Here is a 19,011-nt window from a genome sequence, read left to right on the forward strand (position 1 = left end):
AAATTCCACGGCTTTGCCTAGAGTTCAACCATCGTTGTCGTTAGACACGGGGTAGCATTTTCTGTCTAATATTGCAAGTCCGTGCGCCCCTCTCCAAACAAAATATTTTTCAACCATGCCGGAATGGCGATATCGGATAGACGTCGGCTTCATAACGCGATGTCTCCAGGTTCGATTCCGACCACAGGAAGCGTTATAATTTTTCTTCAATTCACCCCTAACCATAATCATCATCGTCAGCGAAAGTTGGCTTCCCTGCAATGGGTTTTGGCTGGACTACAGACGACATCAGTGAGAAGCTGAAAGGTTCACTTGAAAACTTCACTTCTAGGTACACATATTGTCATGTACAGTGAAAAACGACGCATATTTTCGGACTAAAAAGTTCAGTGGCATGTCACTTCGTGAAGGTGGATGATCAGCGGTAGGCGCTTGTGGGTCATTGGTCGGCCACAAACTCCCGCTGAAGCCGCGCCGTCACGCCGGAAAAGCGTTCAGCGGGAATGTTTGTTTGTTTGTTTGTTTATTGTTTATTCACAAAAACGATGTTCAATAGCGGTCTGTCTTGGTGCCAAGGCAAGAGGCGGCATTGAAAGCCACCTGACTGGGCCTTCGGCACCAGACAGTACACGCAGCAGACAACATGAGCGCGACATACTTCAAACCAGATTGCTGGATCTCAAACGCTCAAAACACACTAAATCATCAAACATCAAACATTGCATCGAATCAATCATTACATCGAATAAAATATAAAATGTTCAAACGCATTGCAGATTATCAAGCGCATACAATAAAAAAAACACATACAGAGTGTCAAACACGAGTGTCAAACACGATAAGGCAATATAAGTGAAAAAGAAATGACAGAATTTGTGGTCAACACATACATCACCAACATGTCACATAACCATTAAGGCCAAAAGAAGAACATGTTCTTTAGGACTGAAAAACAAAATATACAAAAAAGTCACGATTGTTCGAGGAAATAAGTTTTACAAAGTTTTCTGAAGGCAAGCAAGGAGGGAGAACTGTCTATTGTATCCAGAAATGCTGGATAACAATTCAGAAGGTTCGGAATTTGCCATTTTAATAATTGCATGCCGTATTTAGTTCTCGTCTTAATTTTGACGAAGCCTTTATTTCTGAAATTATATGGTGTCTCCGTGTTTGTATATGTGTCAAAGAACAGCTCACGATTTGCTTTTAATTCAAGAAAAACCATTTCCAGCAAACGCTGTTTGTACAACATTTCTATATGAAGGATCCGGTTCTGGGAAAAGTATGGAAATGTGTGATCATGACTAGATAGATTTTGAATGAATCGTATACCTTTTTTCTGCATTATATATAGTCGTTCCAAATTATACTTCGATGTAACCCCCCAGACTAATAAACAATATTGTATACGGGAATGCACTGTACTAAAATAAAGTTGCCGTTTTATTCGTATTGGTAACAACGTCCGAAATCTATTTAGCATACCAAGTGATTTAGCAATGATACCTTTTATAAAGTTCACGTGACTTGTCCACTGAAGATTTTCATAAAATAGTACCCCTAAAAACTTGTATTCTGAAGTCTGTTCTAGCGGGCATGATTTAAACGTTATAGATGTATTAAGATGAACTGGTTTATTAACGGCGGAGAAGACAATGTACTTGGTTTTCTTAGCATTCAATAAGAGCCTATTTGCGTCTAACCAGCAGGACAAATTTTGAAGCCATAGATTGACAGTAGGAATGAGAGAGGAAAGGTTATTAGACGTGAAAAAAACATTCGTATCATCGGCGTAAAGGACAATGTCTGAGGTCAGTGGGATGTTGACAATATCGTTTATATACAGTAAGAATAGTGTTGGTCCTAATATAGATCCTTGCGGAACTCCATAATTTATTAATTCCGTATTTAACCACTCCCCTATGCCTTCACTATGCTATGTGAGCAGGCTTCACTATGCAACACACAATAGGGGAAGGCAAGCTTACAAAAACCTTTGATTTCTCTGTCATAGGAATCGGTAAAACAAGAAAGTGAAATGTGCAGCGAAATTTTAAACTGAGCATGATTTACGGGTCGGCGGCTGTCTTGTGGGTGTGCTTGGCGAGCGATGTCCTGCTGGCAGATCACTTCGGCAAAGGTGTACAGACGTCATTTCTGTGACGGGTATGACGTCAGCGAAATCTTGGTGTATCCCGGCATTAAACACTTTCGTGTTAAAATATAAAACCCGAAAACGAACAACCCCAATTATAACGTACTCCTCAGTACTAAAGGTTACTTTCGGGCAAGAAGACCGTCTGTGCAGGGGTGCACCATTTACAGGCCGCTTGATCCGTTGTACTGACGTCATTTCTGTGACGGATATGACGTCGGTGAAATCTTTGTGTATCCGGGAATAAAACGCTTTCGTGTTAAAAATCACGATCACGCCTACATCGTTCTCTTTAAAGTTGGCCTCGCTTGTCAACACAAATCGAACTAAATAAAGCACGATGTGGGACAAGGTTAAATATTACAGGACACCCAAAGTGTATTTTTATACTATTTCGAACGTGTGTACAAAATAAGTTTAAGGGAAATTCTGAAGACCTCTCTCGAGTCGCCTGCTGGCGGACTTTCCTTTCAATTATCCTATCCTATTCTGAACAGCTTCTCAAATATTTAGAAATTTGCCAAGGTAGGCTTCGCGAATGCAAACGCAGCTTAAAATGGGTGGTTCACTGTATACCCCAATGAATGTTGCGGGCTGCACCACCTGTTGACGCAACAGTAATTATATGCAAAGTGAGGACATAAGCTTGAATACAAATCTTTGACCAATAAATCTAGTGCGAATAACCATAGCTCGGCAGGCTCACTCCCGAGTGCACTGACACACCCTCCACTCCCCACTCATGAGTGAGTGGGGAATGAGCCTCGCCATCGTTTTGGACTGGCGTGTGTGAGTTCGAGTGAGTGCGAGCCCCACGGGCAGTGAGCCCCGCTCACCACTCGCGAGTGCGAGTGCCACTCGCCGTGAGCCCTGCTCACCACTCAAGTGTGCACTCGCGCCATTTGCGGTGCTTACCGCGGTGGGCGCCAATATTGCACCGGTACTCGCTGTAAGGTATTCGTCGCAGGAGCCGCTCGCTATGATGGTTGTTAATGGCGGGATTGCTTTTATCTTCGGCATATGTCGTCACTGAGATCCTGCTATGGGGCACGTTAGAATTAGTTCTCTGCTGGCGTGTTGATTTAGGAAAATCATATTTGGATGTCCTTCTGACTCCGTAACGCACTAATACTGTTCGGTTTCATGGCTCATTGAAGGTCTGCTGCGCACACTCGCGTACGAAGGGAGACGACGAGTGGTGAGCGCGAGGGCGAGTGAGTGCGAGTGGTGACGACGAATCGTGAGTGTGATTGAGTGCGAGTGGTGATGGCGAGTGGTGAGCGTGAGCGTGAGTGAGTGCGAGTGGTCACGGTGAGTGGTGAGCGTGAGCGCGAGTGGGTGCGGGTGTTGGAGGGCGCGTAGTGAGCGTGACTGCGAGAGAGTGCGAGTGGTGAGGGCTACTGCTCAGCGTGAGTGTGAGTGAGCGCGGGAGAAAAAATATTTTTTTGTGTGAGTGTGAGTGAGTGGCGCCTAGTTCTGCCGAGGTATGCGAATAGCGATATAACCTAAATAATCTACACACTGATGCAAGTTGTCTGATCTTAAGGGCTGCACACGTGGAGTTTTTTTTTTTCACTCATCAGTGAGTCGGCCTTAAAAATTATGCTAGTATTTTGTTGTGTTGCTTCGTTTCGGTATACGTGGTGTTTACCTTCGGACACGCCTGCCGTAAGAAATTTTGTTGAAGGTCATCGTGGTTGTCTTACAGTGTTCCGCCGCGAACTATTTCGGAACAGTGTTTAAAGTGACGAGTCCTAGTGGACTGTTATAATCTCCGGCACGCCAACAAGACGCACGCTGGTAGGTGGGCAAACCCGTGCGGCACCCTCGCTATAATACGAATCTCCCGTATTTACGGCCGCCGGCATAAAACAGCGTGTTTATTCGTTTGAGCGCATCTCGTGTTGAAACCAATTTGGCGGTAGATGACACAATCTTGAGGTCCCCAGGGAAGAACACGGAAGCTCAGCCTTGTTGTTGCGTAAGGTCGCCGAGATTACGCTAAGCCTCTTTTGGCCATTATACGCTGCCTACAGGAGGGGAACATTCTTTTCTGTCTCACCTGTCGGGTTATAATCCCCGCGGGAAAAAAAAATGCTTATAAGGAGAGAACGGCAACTAGCTCAGGGAGATTCGTTTAGTTTCATGAAGCAACAAAAAAGGAATTCAGCAAATGTTCTTTCCCTTGGCATTATTATGCTGTCAGCATTTTTGGCGTGTACGGTAGGATTAAGGAGGAAAAAAAAGCTATCTCTGCATATGGGGCGTAACATCTAAGGAAGGTAATTGCTGGCCACATCGCAGGTGAAGTTTAGGAGCAAGTCAGTGAAAAAAAAAAGCTGCGAACAAAATAAGAGGAACGGCAGAGAAAGCGTCCACACACGTTATTTTCTGGAAGGCTCTGCAGGCTGTTCACGCTGGTGGGTGATCCCGAGGGATCGGAAAGTTAATTTAGTTGTCTGCAGCGAAGATTCTTGGAGGAGTCCATGGTACTAAACGACTTTCTGTGTGACCGCCATAGCGGTTGGTCTCTTGACACGTTACGATGAACGACTCACGTTTGATATACGACGATACACTGGCAAGGATGCAGCAGCACTTCTTCAGCGAGCCTGCTCCCAGCTTTCTCACGTTTGTAAACCGAACAGGCCTACATCATCAGAAAAAAGCGTCCCCCAGCCCAGCGACTTTCTCCCTTTAGCTCATTACATGTAGCACCTCTACCAAACACCGAAATGGAGATGAAATGTTCTCGCCTGTTGTCTGCACTCTGCGGTCGGCGGCGACGCTGATAACGAAACCGTTCTTGGTTGCACAGTGGCTTTCACCGATAGGGCTTGCACGATGACTCAGTGCAGTGCCGCCCATGCAGTATGCTGCTGACTTGTCCTCTCACTGTATTTTTTAATGACTATAGTCTTTCTTGGGCTACTTAAACGCAGAAATTTTGGCTTGTCTGTCTGTCTGTCTCACACACATAAAGAGAATTTGTTATAAACCACACATCAGCGCGCGCCGACTAGTGGTAACAGCGCTGCCCTAAAAAGCGGAAAAACCCAATCAGTTTCCAAGTACTCCGGGCAGTCAACACTTTGCACGACAAATGTCTATGGTGGTGAAACAAGCTACTCTGAAATCAATCCGTAAATTTTCACATATGTTCACAGAAAGTGTTCATAAACTCGTTGAAAGTAAATACGGTACAATAGTGATGCTCAGGATGTCGTTCCTGGCCACTATGAAACAGGTGGACCAGCGTAACATGAATGCTTCTTCGCCTAGAACTGCCAACTCATTTTCCAAGTGACTCATAAGGATTGACCGCACACTTTACAGCAGTGGAAACATCGCCCATTGCGGTCGGGCTCGAAGACACGCGGCACCACGATTTCGCCACAATCAAAAAGCCCCAGTACACATCAGGAAGTTTACCAACACGTCATTTGAACGTGTGCTCATTTTAAATGCAAGACAAAACAACCTGCTGCCTGTGACTCGATTCAGCCACCCGGCCAAAGTGAAACAGAGACTGCGTAATAGTCTTATATACCCACAGTTAAATACAAACGTCCAAGTCCGGTGTTAATGTTCATACTTGTCAACACTGTTGAACAAAAACAAGACATTACGCAAATATAAGGCAGAAAATCAATACACGAGTGATATTTGCAATGTTATTTTATTATAAAATTCACGGATGCTTGGTTTTTGCGATAGCAAATGAAATGCTACATCAACTGCAGAAAACCGTCGCTTGCTGTTGCCCGCGCTACGTGGCGGCATTTAAAAAATCAAACGGCCATAGCAACGAAAGGTTCCCCTAGATAGATTCTATGCTCCGCTTGGAACGCTCGTGGAGTAGGGCAACGTGGTTCTATAAACGTTCTAGTTGGGTGCCTCAATTCACGCGCGCCTCCGCCGTACGGCAGCGCTGGCATCGAGACACCCGACTTCAAGCAGTGGAACGCGGTAAATTGAAATTAAATTGAGCAAACCTCTAGGGTGTTATCTTGGAAGGTACAAGACGGCAGAGGAACAGCATGATAGGTGAGCGGAATAGCGATGGGAGGCATTTACTTCGCAAATGTCGACAAAGGCTATCGTCTTTCGTCGACATTTGCAACAAAAGGAGCAGATACGCGGCCATTTTTCTTTTTGCTCTGAATGGCTTCCAGTTTCACCTTGACTCCTCAAAAGTACTGAACGGCCAAATGAGACTCTTTTTCTTGAATGTAAGGTGTGAGAAGAGCCTGGGCATATACAGGGTGATCAAAGTAAAGTCGACAGGTCTTTTTTAAATTAGGCGCTTAGGTATACGTTAAGACCACCTCTACAGTGAGGTTATGCGCCAAGGAAGACACAGAATCAGGTGGTAACTATTGAGGTCGGTGGCCTAATTAACTGAAATTGGATAATTAACTTTGCAGCGGCTGCAGTAAACAGGCATGTTTGCATTGAAAAGTTAGGCGCAATCGTGTTTCAACGCAGTTTCATTTGGCAGAATTCTTCTAGCGCATTCCTACTCCGAGATATCGAAGTGCGAAGTTTAATTGCCGTTCGCATGATAACGCATGCTAGGTAGTTGCGACCGGCACAAAGCTCCTACCTTTTGTTCTATGTTTCGATAGCGGTTCCGCCTAGTGCAGATTGCCGTAACGCCAGCCAAGACTGAAAGGGTGCCACTTACCACACAGCACAGCACGCACGTCACAAAAGGGAGGAGCTTTGCGTCGGTCTTCGCTGTCTAGCATGCGTAATCATGCGAACGGCAATTAAACTTCGCAGTTCGATATTTCGGAATAAAAATGCGCTAGAAGAATTCTGCCAAATGAAACTGCGTAGAAACAAGATTACGTCTAACTCTTAAGTACAAACATGCCAGCTCACTGCAGCCGCTGAGAAAATAATTAGTTAATTTTAGTTAATTAAGCTACCGACATCTATAATTACCCCCTCATTCTGTGCCCCCCCCCCTCGGAGCATAACCTCACTGTAGTGGTGGCCTTCACGTACATCTAAGCACCTAATTAAAAAAAAAACAACTGTCGACTTAATCTTGATCACCCTATATAAATGATCACAAGCACTCAAAGGAGCCAGAAAATAGCCAAGTCGCCACACTACAATTTCAGTCGCCACGCGGCTCTAAAAGTCCCCAGTTTAACGAAAAATCGCCAAACCTGGGAACCCTGGCTGAGATGCACGATTGCAGACAATAATCGTGTCGATGCATGGGTTGTATCAAGATGAGGGAACTAACAACAACTAGTTGTTCTGAAACGACCGCATTGGGTGTTTGTGATCTCGTGTGTCAGAAATCGGCGGGGTTACAAGCCTGTGGGAAATAAAGGCGGCACTCAAAATGCAATCGTTTTGACTTGCACTGTAAACGGCGCGCTGAAAGTGAAGGCGCAGTGCCGCCCGGGACGAATGGAACAAGTCGCGCACACGGATGACGTGTTGTCTTGCTAACCGCAGTTCAGGTGCTCGGTAGATGTATTGGTTACTTAAAGCACTTTGAGCGCACACAGCCACAGTGACTTACCTATCTGTACTTCCTTGATCCTCAAACCGATCAGCTCACTAGGCAGCTCACTAGGGGGAGAAATGCGCTCCTCCCTTTTAAAAAGAGAATCTTTCTACCTTATAGGGTGTAATAGATGATACGTTCCTGTTTCACCCTTAAGGGAGAAACTACCACACACTTTTTTCTTAGAGTGTAGCCCTGACTTTTAGCACCCCTCGCCAGGAGAATGTGGGTAGTCCATTTTATCGCTTCTTTGTTGTGTGTGCTTAGAAGAACAGAAGACTAAGATAGTTTGCTCCCAACAGCACAGGCACATACGGGCCCATATGGTAATTCATGCATCGTTCGGGATTTATTATACAGTGATGCAGTTCAAGCGGTGCTCTCGAACTAACATAAAGGGAAAAAAAAGTAAGGAAAATGCTACGAACACATTCCGCAAGCACCCGGCATTTGAAAGAGAAGTATGGAGAAGACTACTTTGTTCCAATATAAAATTAACAGGAAGAAGGGAAGAAGGGGTTGCGATCGGCTGAAGACTGGCCGCGAAGCTAATTAGGTGCCACTTTCAGCGATAAACACATTTATTGTTACATCGTTCTTCATCAGTTTAATCATCATTTTGTGCACGCCGGTCTTCAAGAAAAGTAGACGTGCCTGCGTCTTGTTAGGAAAATCACGCTCCATTAGCTAGATATTGCGCCATGTTAATGAACAACGCAACTGCTCCTCCTCGTAGTCGACGTAGCGCTGAATAGCACGAGTGCAAGCGAGGAGATCGATGTCGGCTATTGTACTGCGCCCACAGACTGAAATTGTCTCGGTAGTAATATTGTCCAGGCATCTGTTGAGTACAACAAGGCTGCCGCAACGTCCATCGACGCTAACGTCAATATGACAAATGGATTGGTCGGGTGGCGCCTTGTCTACATGTTCTTGAAAAAAAGACAACCCGTTGGGTTGCCGTTCAGGGTCACAGATGGGGTCCGTGTTGCTGGGAAGGGAAACTTTTCGAAGGTGCTCACGGTGTCCTCCATGAGATGAGGGCTGGTACTCATGGGGTATCTTCATTGTCTACATATCGGCGCAACCCATAGTCTCAGTTACTGCGTGAATCGCTAATCAGTCAGACAACGTCTTACACGTTTTTTCGCAAATGGAGTGCAATGTGAGCCCGCCTATGAGAAGTCACCTCGGCCTAAAGTCTTGTATATACGATTTTTTTCCCAAAAGGCACTGTTTATTGTAAACAAGGTTCGCACACGGGTACGCAGCGTCTGACAGCCAAGCTGTACATGGCTAGGGAATGATTTTTTCAAATCAAATCAAATCAAATCAAATTTTATTTTCAACAATACAATGTTGAAGGTCCCCTGGCATAAAAGCTGCTAGACGCAGCTTGACGGGGCCAGGGGGCCCAATCTACACTTCAATGACATGCATTCGTACAGTCTCCGAACATGCAAACACCCGCTCCGGCGCATACCTACATACAAAAGAAACATTGATTGGGGCTGGCCTGGATTTAATATAGAATTGACGAACTAATAAAACCAATTATTCAAATAATTGAATAGGAAAATGTAAAATTACAATTAAAATTAACCTAGAATTAATACCATGCGTGGGGCATTCCATTTGTTATGTAGTGACGACATGGGAAGGCCACTTGCAGATAAGAATCCCGAAGAGATGCGAGCCGATGAAGAGCGACAAAAGAAATGAAGAAGGCAATGTGATCGATTGATTGATTTGATTTATTAAGGGGTTTAACGCGTCGAAGCTGTGAGGTGCGCTGTGGTGGAGGGCTCTGGATAAATTTTGACCACGTGGGGATCTTTAACGTGCGCCAGGCATAGAGTTTCATACTAATATACACTAGAGGGAAATCTGGCGCCACTGTCTAGAGGAGCCGCGCTTCAGCGATCGTTCTGACATGTACCGAGCAGGCACGTTCCACTTGTCCTTGGCATGGCTGCTGAAAAGGCTGAAGAGTTGCCTCTGGCTGCAAAAATGCAACAGTATTACCGCAGAAGATTAATACAATTTGTTTTATTATTATAAAATTAAAGCTACAGAAAAATGGATTCGTCAGGTAATATTTAGAAGCTTCATGCGAGATGAACAAAAAAACACTGTTCCCCGTTTTTATTGATTTTGGCTTCAAGACAAAAAAGAAGCGATGTGGCTAACCAAGCCAAGGAGACGAGGAACGTCGCTAGCTGCAATGGCTCCGCTCACGGCGACCCGCGAATGCAGTGACAGATTTCCCTGTAGTATATATTAGTATGAAGCTCTATGGCGCCAGGATCTCAACAGACGGGCGTTTTCGCTTTTCGCCTCCATCAGAAAAGCAGCTCCCGCTGCCGTGATCGCTCGCGTCTTTGAGCTCAGAAGCATAGCGCCTGAGCCACTGAGCCACCGCGGTGGGTGCGATGGGATCGACAAGGTACTGTGTAAAAAGGGACCTCAGAATCAAGTCATCTGTTGCCAAGCGGGTGTGACGTACACCTGTGATAGTCGTAAGGGATTTCAGTATAGATGTATGGAAGAGAGACAAGAAGTGGTTCACCCAGATCATATTGGAAGAGTTTAGACCACAGGCGTCCATAGAGGCCGCACACTCCCCCTTTTCACTCGAAACTCTTGATACCGAGGGGGGGGGGGGGGTGAAACAGACGAAGTGACTAATTTTGAATGCCGTCGAATAACGAGTACCGATAAATATTTGTTGTTGCAAGCTGCGCACTGAGTATATGCCGCTTCAATTTGTGCCCTCTCCGCGAGGAAAAGCCATTCGAAAATTTAACTGAGGAGAAAAAGAAGCAAAGCAGCCGGGAAGTTGCTTTCAGTGCGGCGTCATATGAAATTTTTGTTTTTAGTTTGGCTAAATTCTTTTCTTTGGCCTTTTATTTTTCACATGTTTCATTTTTTAATTTTCTATTTCTCATGTTTTCTCTTTGTTTTCTTACCCCCTCTTTCTCTTTCCAACCCGAGAAATGAAATCCTCCGTACGCCAATGGTTTGTGCTAGTGCCACCAGATAAGGTTGCAGAGTATTGGCACTCTTTTCTCCTATTGTTTTGTGCCGCCGCCCTGATCATTGGTCAGTTCACATCACGTGACATTTGTTTACACTGCGACGGTTCATGGGCACCGCCATTTTGTTGCTTATGCATTTTCTGTCGGTCAACTGCGGTAGTGTCAGCTTGTCCTCCCTGCTCTGCGGCTGCGCGCGACTGTCGTGGTTCCGAACGCGAATCAAAGATAACGCGCTTCGAAACACTTCAGCTGCAGAAGTGTGTCCGAAGATGCCGGGTTGCTGCGTCTTCGGCAGTGTTGTTCACAAATGACCTCGACAAAGTTAGCAGTGAGGCCGCAGAAGCGGCAATCTGGCAACACTGATAAACACCAAAAATGGCCGCTGTTGCTCACTTGCGTGCCTCAGTGACGGTACTCTGTAGCTTATCTGGTGACACTAGTTTGGACCACAGTATTACAACGATTCGCATAAATACATAGGCCATGTAAGACAAATTGTCTTCAAAATCGCTTACCCTCGATTTCCAAGGGGAAGATGACACCGACTGTGGTTACGTCTGTGCCGCACGAACTAAAGACGGAATTGTGATGTCCACTGTGGGTACAGTACATCTCCGAGTACGCCCAACAGTAATATCGAGAAGTTGATGACCCGTAATTAGAATAGGTTAGCTGCGCACGGTAGCATTAGGGCTGAAAGTTGGGCTAGTTGGCGCTGACTTGAGAACGTGTTACCAGCGAAGCAAGGACACGAACAAAGAAAGAAGCAGACTAGCGATCGTCCTGTCTGCTTATTTCTTGGTCGGTGTCCTTTTAATACTATATACTATACTTTTTAAACTATATAGTATATGCATATATAGTGACACCTGGTCTGTATCTCGACCCGTCGTCTATGCAGTCAGCCATACTGGAGGGTAACGGATTAGTTTAGAACATTTGGATCTTTACCGCGTACCTATATCTCGACACATGGGCTCTGACTCCGACAAAAATTATCGTACAGCTGTGTTCAAAAGTAATTTTCAGCAAGGGAGTATTTAGTGGTGAGATTTTACCTCCGTCGTCATGACAGGCTTCATATGCATGATGGAAGCACAGTTAAGGAGTGACTTTTTGAGTGAATGGTTGGTTTTAAGTACCTTTCCATGCGCTTTCACGTGTTCTCTTACATAATTGCAGGGTGTGTAGCTAACTTGAATGGTAGCTGAAACTTTACTTAAACAAACTCACAACGAGGACCTTGCTAACAACTCTAAACTGCACAGACGACGCGATGTCGCACACAGCAGCCGACTCGTTGAAGTACGCTCAAGGGAGTTGTAGCGACTGCCACGTTTCAGCGCCGACCACTTTAGAGAAAAATTGACTGCTGGTGCGCTCGGGCGGAAACATCCCCATCGGGGAGCACTTTACCGTGAACATTCGAGGGCGGACGCTACTACATACGGAGTCATTCCAGTGGTTTTCGCTGCAGAGCACGCACGAGCGTGCATTGAAAGGTTTCTGAACAACTCGCTGGCTTTGAGCGCCATTGTTTCGAAAATACTCAAGTGCCGAGAAAGCGGAAAGTGGTCGGGCTTCCGGTGCGTTGTAATTAAAGTAAATTGAGCGCCGACGATCCCCAATACAGGAGCGCCACGGTTCGGTAACTCTCTCCCCCTCTTGCCCTCCATTTGAGATTAACAAAGAATGCTGAAGAGAGGCGCTGAACGCAACGAGGAATTTCCGTAATTAGAGGCTGCTTTCACCGCGCACGCCTTTCCCGGTCCGGCTAGGATACGCTGGCCCGAGTCGATGGGGCATGCCTGCTGAAGTGAGCCCGAGCCAGGCTTCGATTAACGGCTAGGAGCGCCATCACGAAGGCGAGGCATGCCCCACCCTGCGCTGAAGTACTGAAAAGTGGGGAACCGTTTTTTTTTTGTACGACTTTAATGAGTTTTTCCCCCTAAATGTAGATAAAACGGCTTGAGGAAAAATACAATGAAGGATTTAGTATACTGGAGATCAAGTGGCCCCTCGGCAAGCCATGCTCAGATGTCGATATGGCGTTGCGTACTGACATGAAGTTCGGCCTCTGCTCAGAATTGCGGGTACATCTTGCGTGCTGGTAGTGTACCGACTCGTACCCTCGTAGGGGAAGCTATAGCCTTCGAATGTCGCCGCAGAGCCTGGCAGGATCTAGGGGGGGGTCTGAGCGGCCAAGTTGGGAAGAGTCAGCGACAAAGTTCCATGCTCTACCAAGCCCGCTACTCTTACTTCATACGCAGATATCCTGGCCCATTACCGCCACGAACTACGAGAGTCCTCGTGACCACATCCCCATTTATCCAGAGCCGAGGGGACTACCTTTCGCCGACTTGAAACAAATTTTTATCATCACGCCACTCTCCTTCATGCCACCTTCACCCTCTACAGCGCTACCCGTAATTTCTGCCCCAACCTTGCACCCTGTACCACATGGTGGGGGGGTGTCAGAAAACCCCACCCCTTGCCCCCAATCCTCACCCAACGTACGAGCAGAGGGCGGGCCAGCTGGCCAGCTCCGACCTCTCAGTCCAGCGTAGCCTGGTGGAAAGGGCTAGGGCAGCCAGCGCGGACCAGGGCTTCCCGGACTAGAGGAGGCCCCTAACCTGCCGGGCGCCCGACCATGAGCGCTTGAAGCTTCTCTAAATAAAGTTTATTTACTCTCTCACTCACTCCGTCACTTGGCAGCAACGCGCACGCACATGTGCGGGCGTGAGTAAGACGAAAACCTGAAGCTCCCCATTGTGCGAGAAAACCGGCGTTTTTCTTGCCATTAATATCCGGCAGAGAAAATGGTCGCAGCTGTAACGTGTAAGTGCATACAGATTTGAGTTCGCATGGGAATCAAGGCCGGCTCTCCAGGGTAGAAGGCAAGTGCGGTACCTCCGCGCACCGCAGCGCGTTGTCAGCGGCAGAGGAAGAGTTGGCCTAGTGCGTGCGCCGCTATGTCATGTGACAGTTGAATGGGACGTAACGTGAGTAGAACCGGTGCACGACAGCCATTCAGAACTGATACTGCGGAACCTGTGGCGTTAAGTGTCGCTACTCTGCGTGTCAAAGTGATTCGCGCCAATAGACGAAGAAACGAAAGCGGAGAAAGAGAGACGCAAGCACGTAGTTAGGAGTACTTTAGAGAGTTCTCTAGGTGTACTTTAGGAGAAGTTTAGGACTTTAGAGAGTACTTTAGGGGAGTAGGAGGAGTCTGATAGGTGTCGCCAGCGGTCTTTCACCTTCAAAGCACGTAACCAGACTCCCACGAATTATTTATTTACTCTTTACTGCGGCTACCCTTCTCTGTACCGGAAAACGACAACAGCGCTGGTTTTTGGCCCACTAACACCTAGGGCTTTCCCTGAAATAAAATAACATTTCCTGTCCTTTTTCAGCGAAGCTGTTGCCGCTACAGCGGGAAGAAACTTTTGGGACCGTTACACACGCAAACACAACACAAATTCACTCAATTTCAATTAACCCCTCTCTGAAAGAGTTTTTGTAATTCCTCCCCTAAGATGGTCTTTGTCGTGGCATTCGTGCAATCGCGCTTCTCAAACAAACCATCATCGCTCTCTGACCCTGTGATGGTCACGTTCACTGCAGTATTATTTGATCAGGGATCAACATGCCCATTTTTTTATTGATTGATTGATTGAGTGATTCATTGACTGAATGATTGTAAGGGTGTAACGCGCCGACGCAACGCAGGTGATGAGGCGTGCCGTAGTGGAGGGATCCGGATTAATTTCGACCACCTGGGGATCTTTAACGTGCGCCGAAATCTCGAGCACACGGGCGTTCTCGCTTTGCGCCTCAATCAGAAAAGAGGCCGCCGTGGCCGAGAATCAAACCCGCGACCTCGTGCTCAGCAGCGCAACGCCTTAGCCACTGAGCCACCGCGGCGGGTTACTGGGTGTGCTGGGTGACTACGTTCTGCAAGCATTTAAGATTTCAATAAACGTTGCAAAAAGTCTTGCAGGGTCCCTTTAAGGTCCATTGCGGTGAATGGCCCTCTTTCATTGTACTCGTTTTAAAGCTTTTCTAGTACCTATGCGCTGCAGGGGTGGGGCAGCAGTGGCTAGCAAGAGTAAAAATCCAGCTAAGCTCTATCTACCATCATGAACCTGTGCCCAACGGGAAGCAAGAATTAGAAGCAACGGTAGCCAAGAAGTGGCTATAAAACAAAGAAAAATAGCCAGACAGGCTAGTAAATTTACAAAACAGAGATTTACGATTGGTGAGCGCTCCCAGAATGTCTGGAGCAGCGACGGCTCGAGATGAGAAATGGCCTTGCGCGGCAATATCGGAACGCCCAAGGCCAAGGAGAAGGAGAATCCAATTTCGACGTGAAGAGGCTTTTGCTGCCGAACACGGCTTGTTTTACTCTCCTACAGCGCTTTCGCTTTCCGCGCAAGTGCGCTGGGGTAATCTTCTCCGAATTGATGTTCTTTAATCTTCTTGCGGGAAGGATTACTGGAGCGTCCGACGATGAGCTACCTTGCGTTCGCCGTCGGCTGCTGCAGACGTAAAAAAGAGCTTCGCGAAAAATGACACGCGGCCTGCAGGGGGAGGAGTTGCTGCTCGGAGTAAATAAAAAGTTTGTTTTCCCCCCATGACATTGGCGATTTCCTAATTCAATTTCACTCGGGAAATCTCGAGAGAGAACTTTACTAGTTTGCAGAAATGTGGCGGGGTAAAATTTTGTTCGTTGTTTTGTACTTCGGAGAAAATTCGACAGCCCCCCCCCCCTACGCGAGAGCTCCTAGTAGAAAACAGTAAGAAAACGCGAACAACAGTCGTTGGCATTCAGTAGGATAACTTTACACATTCACGTTTTGTTGTTATCAGTGTTCAGTAAACAATTTCTTCGAAGGAGGACCTAGTACTTTCTTGCGCAAGTTTTAGGATTTCGCCATACGAGTGAAAGTTTAGAAACACAAAAGAGACATTATTATTGCAGAGCAGATAAAGCTACCAGTTTGATTCCCCTGCTTTTCCAAAAAGAAGAACACGTATAATCTTGCGAATATAGTAGAAAGTGTGTGTTTTTTAACGTGAACTAACCGTTGTAAAAATATTTAACGCAAAAGAAACTTTTTTACGTACCATAAAAAGGGTGTCTTGATCGTCGCGTACTTTTATTGCTGTGCTTCATTTCGATTTTCTAGTGTTGCTGTTACCCTAATGATCTTCCAGGCAAGCCTAGCTGTCCCATTCAGTAGTGAAGTTTTGAAATCGTTTTCCTTGAAATAAAGAGCTGAGTACCTAACCCATTAACTAGCTTAAATTGTTCCCGCTGGAGAAATAAATGGCTGGTCACGCATTCTTCTTTTCAACTTGCTAAACAACAGTCGAGCAGAAATAAGTCCGCGGTGGTCTATGACTGTAAACTTCAAAAAATCCTGGTATTTTGTGATGCGAGAAGAATAAATGGCGAGGCTATAAATGGCGTAGCAGTAGTAGAAAGAAAAAAATCACACATCTCCACGCAGTAAACGATGCCGAGGGTGCGAAGCACTGGGACGCATGTTGTGTATTGCCTGTGTGATGAGCGTCCATCATCCGTGAGTGCTGATGCACTTAAATGATGTTTTAAATGATGTTGAGGTGCACTAAACGCACTGTAAATGACAAGCGCCACACGAAAGACAATTCGCGTCCCAGTACTTCGCACCATCGGCATCGTTCATGGAGTGGAGATGTGGGGATTTTATTTGCCCGAATTTGGCTGAATTGACAGGAATTATCGCGCGTTAAATGCATTAATGAATGGACAAACGTGTGTGCTGTGTATAGGTGCTATTCGTTGAAAAGTTTAGCGGTCAATTTCTTCGCCTGGCAACACTGGAAACGACCACAGACATGGCCGATGCACCAAGGACACGGCGCGGCTTGGGCTACTGCGCCCGCACGCCGAAGAAAAAAAAAAACGACGTGCGTTATCTGCTAAATTCCAATCCGATTCTAAACGGTGGCGTCAACAGAGATGTCATTATTAATCGCACTCACAATAAACTCGAGGGAATACTGTGCGTTCGGTGAGGTAGAGTTTCTAACGTGAAACACAGTCATGTGTTTCACAGTCGTGCTTAGCATGGACAAGTCCGCCATCCCGCGGAGCCCGACGTAACGAGTGACGGCGCACCACGGCCGGGCTAGAGCGGCGGCGCGCGCTGTGTTGATACGGCCTTCGCAGTGGCGGCGGCTGCGGCGGCGGCGGCGAGAACAATAATGCAGCCCCGTCTCGACGTTAAGTTCCGCCACCAACGCGCGCACGCCACTGCTCTAGCCCGGCCGTGGGCGCACTCACACGGTTGCATGGAGGAGAAGAGGGGTGCCTGATCTGCGGGCCGTGCGCACAACATCGCCTAGCAACAGACGCTCGGCCACAGATATGGCGGCGCACACTTGGTTGCCTGCATGCATTCCGCGCCATTGAATACCGGCTGTATATGCAGTGTTTTATTGACGGTATTAGTGGTACGTTGTGACAAGTTCCGGGTTGCGTTTCCCCTTCACGATCACTGGCTTGTGATCGGTGAAGTGCAGAGACAGTGGTTCTCCAAGCGGTGCTAGGTTGCAGTTGGCAAAGACGAGGTCCATGCACGTTCCCCTGATGGTGGTCGATTGATGCCGGAACGCGCTTATATACGCATTGCACCGCAGCGCCCTCTAGTGTAGCTCGCTGTAGTCCCTGTAGTTTCAACTGTAATTGCAACTGCTCTTTTTCCGCGAATTATTGTTGACAGGTTATGGGTTTTGCTTTGTTTTTGCGTTTTGTACCCTTGGAAATTCGCGCTCTTTGCTACTGTAGTCCGCTACTGCTATCCGCGCGCTCCCCAGATGGCGCGCGGATAGTACTACAGTGTTCTCCGCTCTCGATAGATGGCTTACAATGCTGTGCGTACGGACAACTCCACACAACGGCACGGACATTGCGAGGTCATAAAGTGCTTCGCACTTAAAAGTGAGAATGTCACTTGGGATCTCTTTCACTAACACCGTTTTATTGTCGAAGCACATCGGAAACATCTGCCCGGCCACTAACGTACCAGATGGGTTGGCACGGCAAAAACTAAATACTTCACACACTCGCTTTATCCCATTGACCATCAATATGGTAATACTTTCTAAACTATAGAATAAGCTTTTGTGGTGTGCGACATACTTCGTAAGGAAGATAACAATCGATTTTAAGCGGTGCAAGCACATGCGATGACTAAGTTAACGGATTTGCCAACTTCACTAATGCTGGAAAGCAATATTTCCACTTTGAAGCCTAGACAAAATTGCCCCGCTAAATTTGTTCTTTTCCCTCGGTACTGCTCCGCAGAGATAAGCACACCCGCATACATTAAGCCCTCCCTGCCTGGTCCTCCCACTGCCCATCGGCACACGCACAATTTGCATCCATAGAGCCCGCACAATTATGTTCAAATATTTGCTCTTTCGTCGGGTAATAACACAGTGAAATTAATTATTCGCTGTTGTCTTGCAATCAGTGTACTGCAAGGATTTCGAGCACGCCATATCATTTTTATAAAAACTTTCTTAAAATGTGTCTCTGGTACGTTTTATTGCGTATTCTCCAGTTCTTAACAAATTTTTGCGGCGCAGGGCGCAACGTTGCATTTATAGTTTTACGGCTTTTGGCGTATAATGAGCTTGACGTTGCCTGGACGGCCATTAGGCCTAACGCTAGGCCTAATACTGGGCCTAACGAGGCACAATAAACGTTATTTGCTCCTTAATTCTATCCCTCAATTGCTACTGCAAAAAATCCCCTTCAGCAACAAAAGTTCACACGATGTGGTTTTATTTAGGCCTCAATAATCGATACTCCCCCGCGCTGCTTGGCAACCTAGCGGATGTTTTTTTTTTAGTACTGAGTGGAGATTTTCGTGCCGCCATTAATAAACGCTGACACCGGCCTATGCGATATGGGGCCGGGAAGAAGAAAGAGGTCACGGTAGGATGGCTCCCTTGAGGGCCACACGGGAGCTACGAAAGCTCTCCACAATTCTTTCGTGGCCTTTTTTATGTGCTCCCTCAGGGGATGCCATAGCGTGCCAACTGTCCCAGGCGGCCCGTGATCTCATCGGGCTCATAACTTCTCGACTCAGCTCTTGGAACTCGGACGGGACAGTCGTATATCAGGCTAGCTTGTCACTGCTGCTGTGCAGCATCTATCTGACATTGTACCTAGCCTGTACCGACTAGCGTCACTAAATGAAGGCTTTTAGAGTATCGGCACTGTTTTATTTCAT

General features: G+C 46.8%; 1 protein-coding gene across 1 annotated transcript in view; it reads right to left on the bottom strand.

Annotated features, from left to right (window-relative positions):
* Window positions 1–19,011, bottom strand: part of LOC144152678 (lens fiber major intrinsic protein-like) — a 58,492-nt gene that overhangs the window by 27,837 nt on the left and 11,644 nt on the right. The window lies entirely within an intron of this gene.

The sequence above is a fragment of the Haemaphysalis longicornis genome, unplaced genomic scaffold (assembly GCF_048455015.1).
Source record: "Haemaphysalis longicornis isolate Haplotype H1 unplaced genomic scaffold, Haemaphysalis longicornis Haplotype H1 scaffold_9, whole genome shotgun sequence".
NCBI lineage: Eukaryota > Metazoa > Arthropoda > Arachnida > Ixodida > Ixodidae > Haemaphysalis > Haemaphysalis longicornis.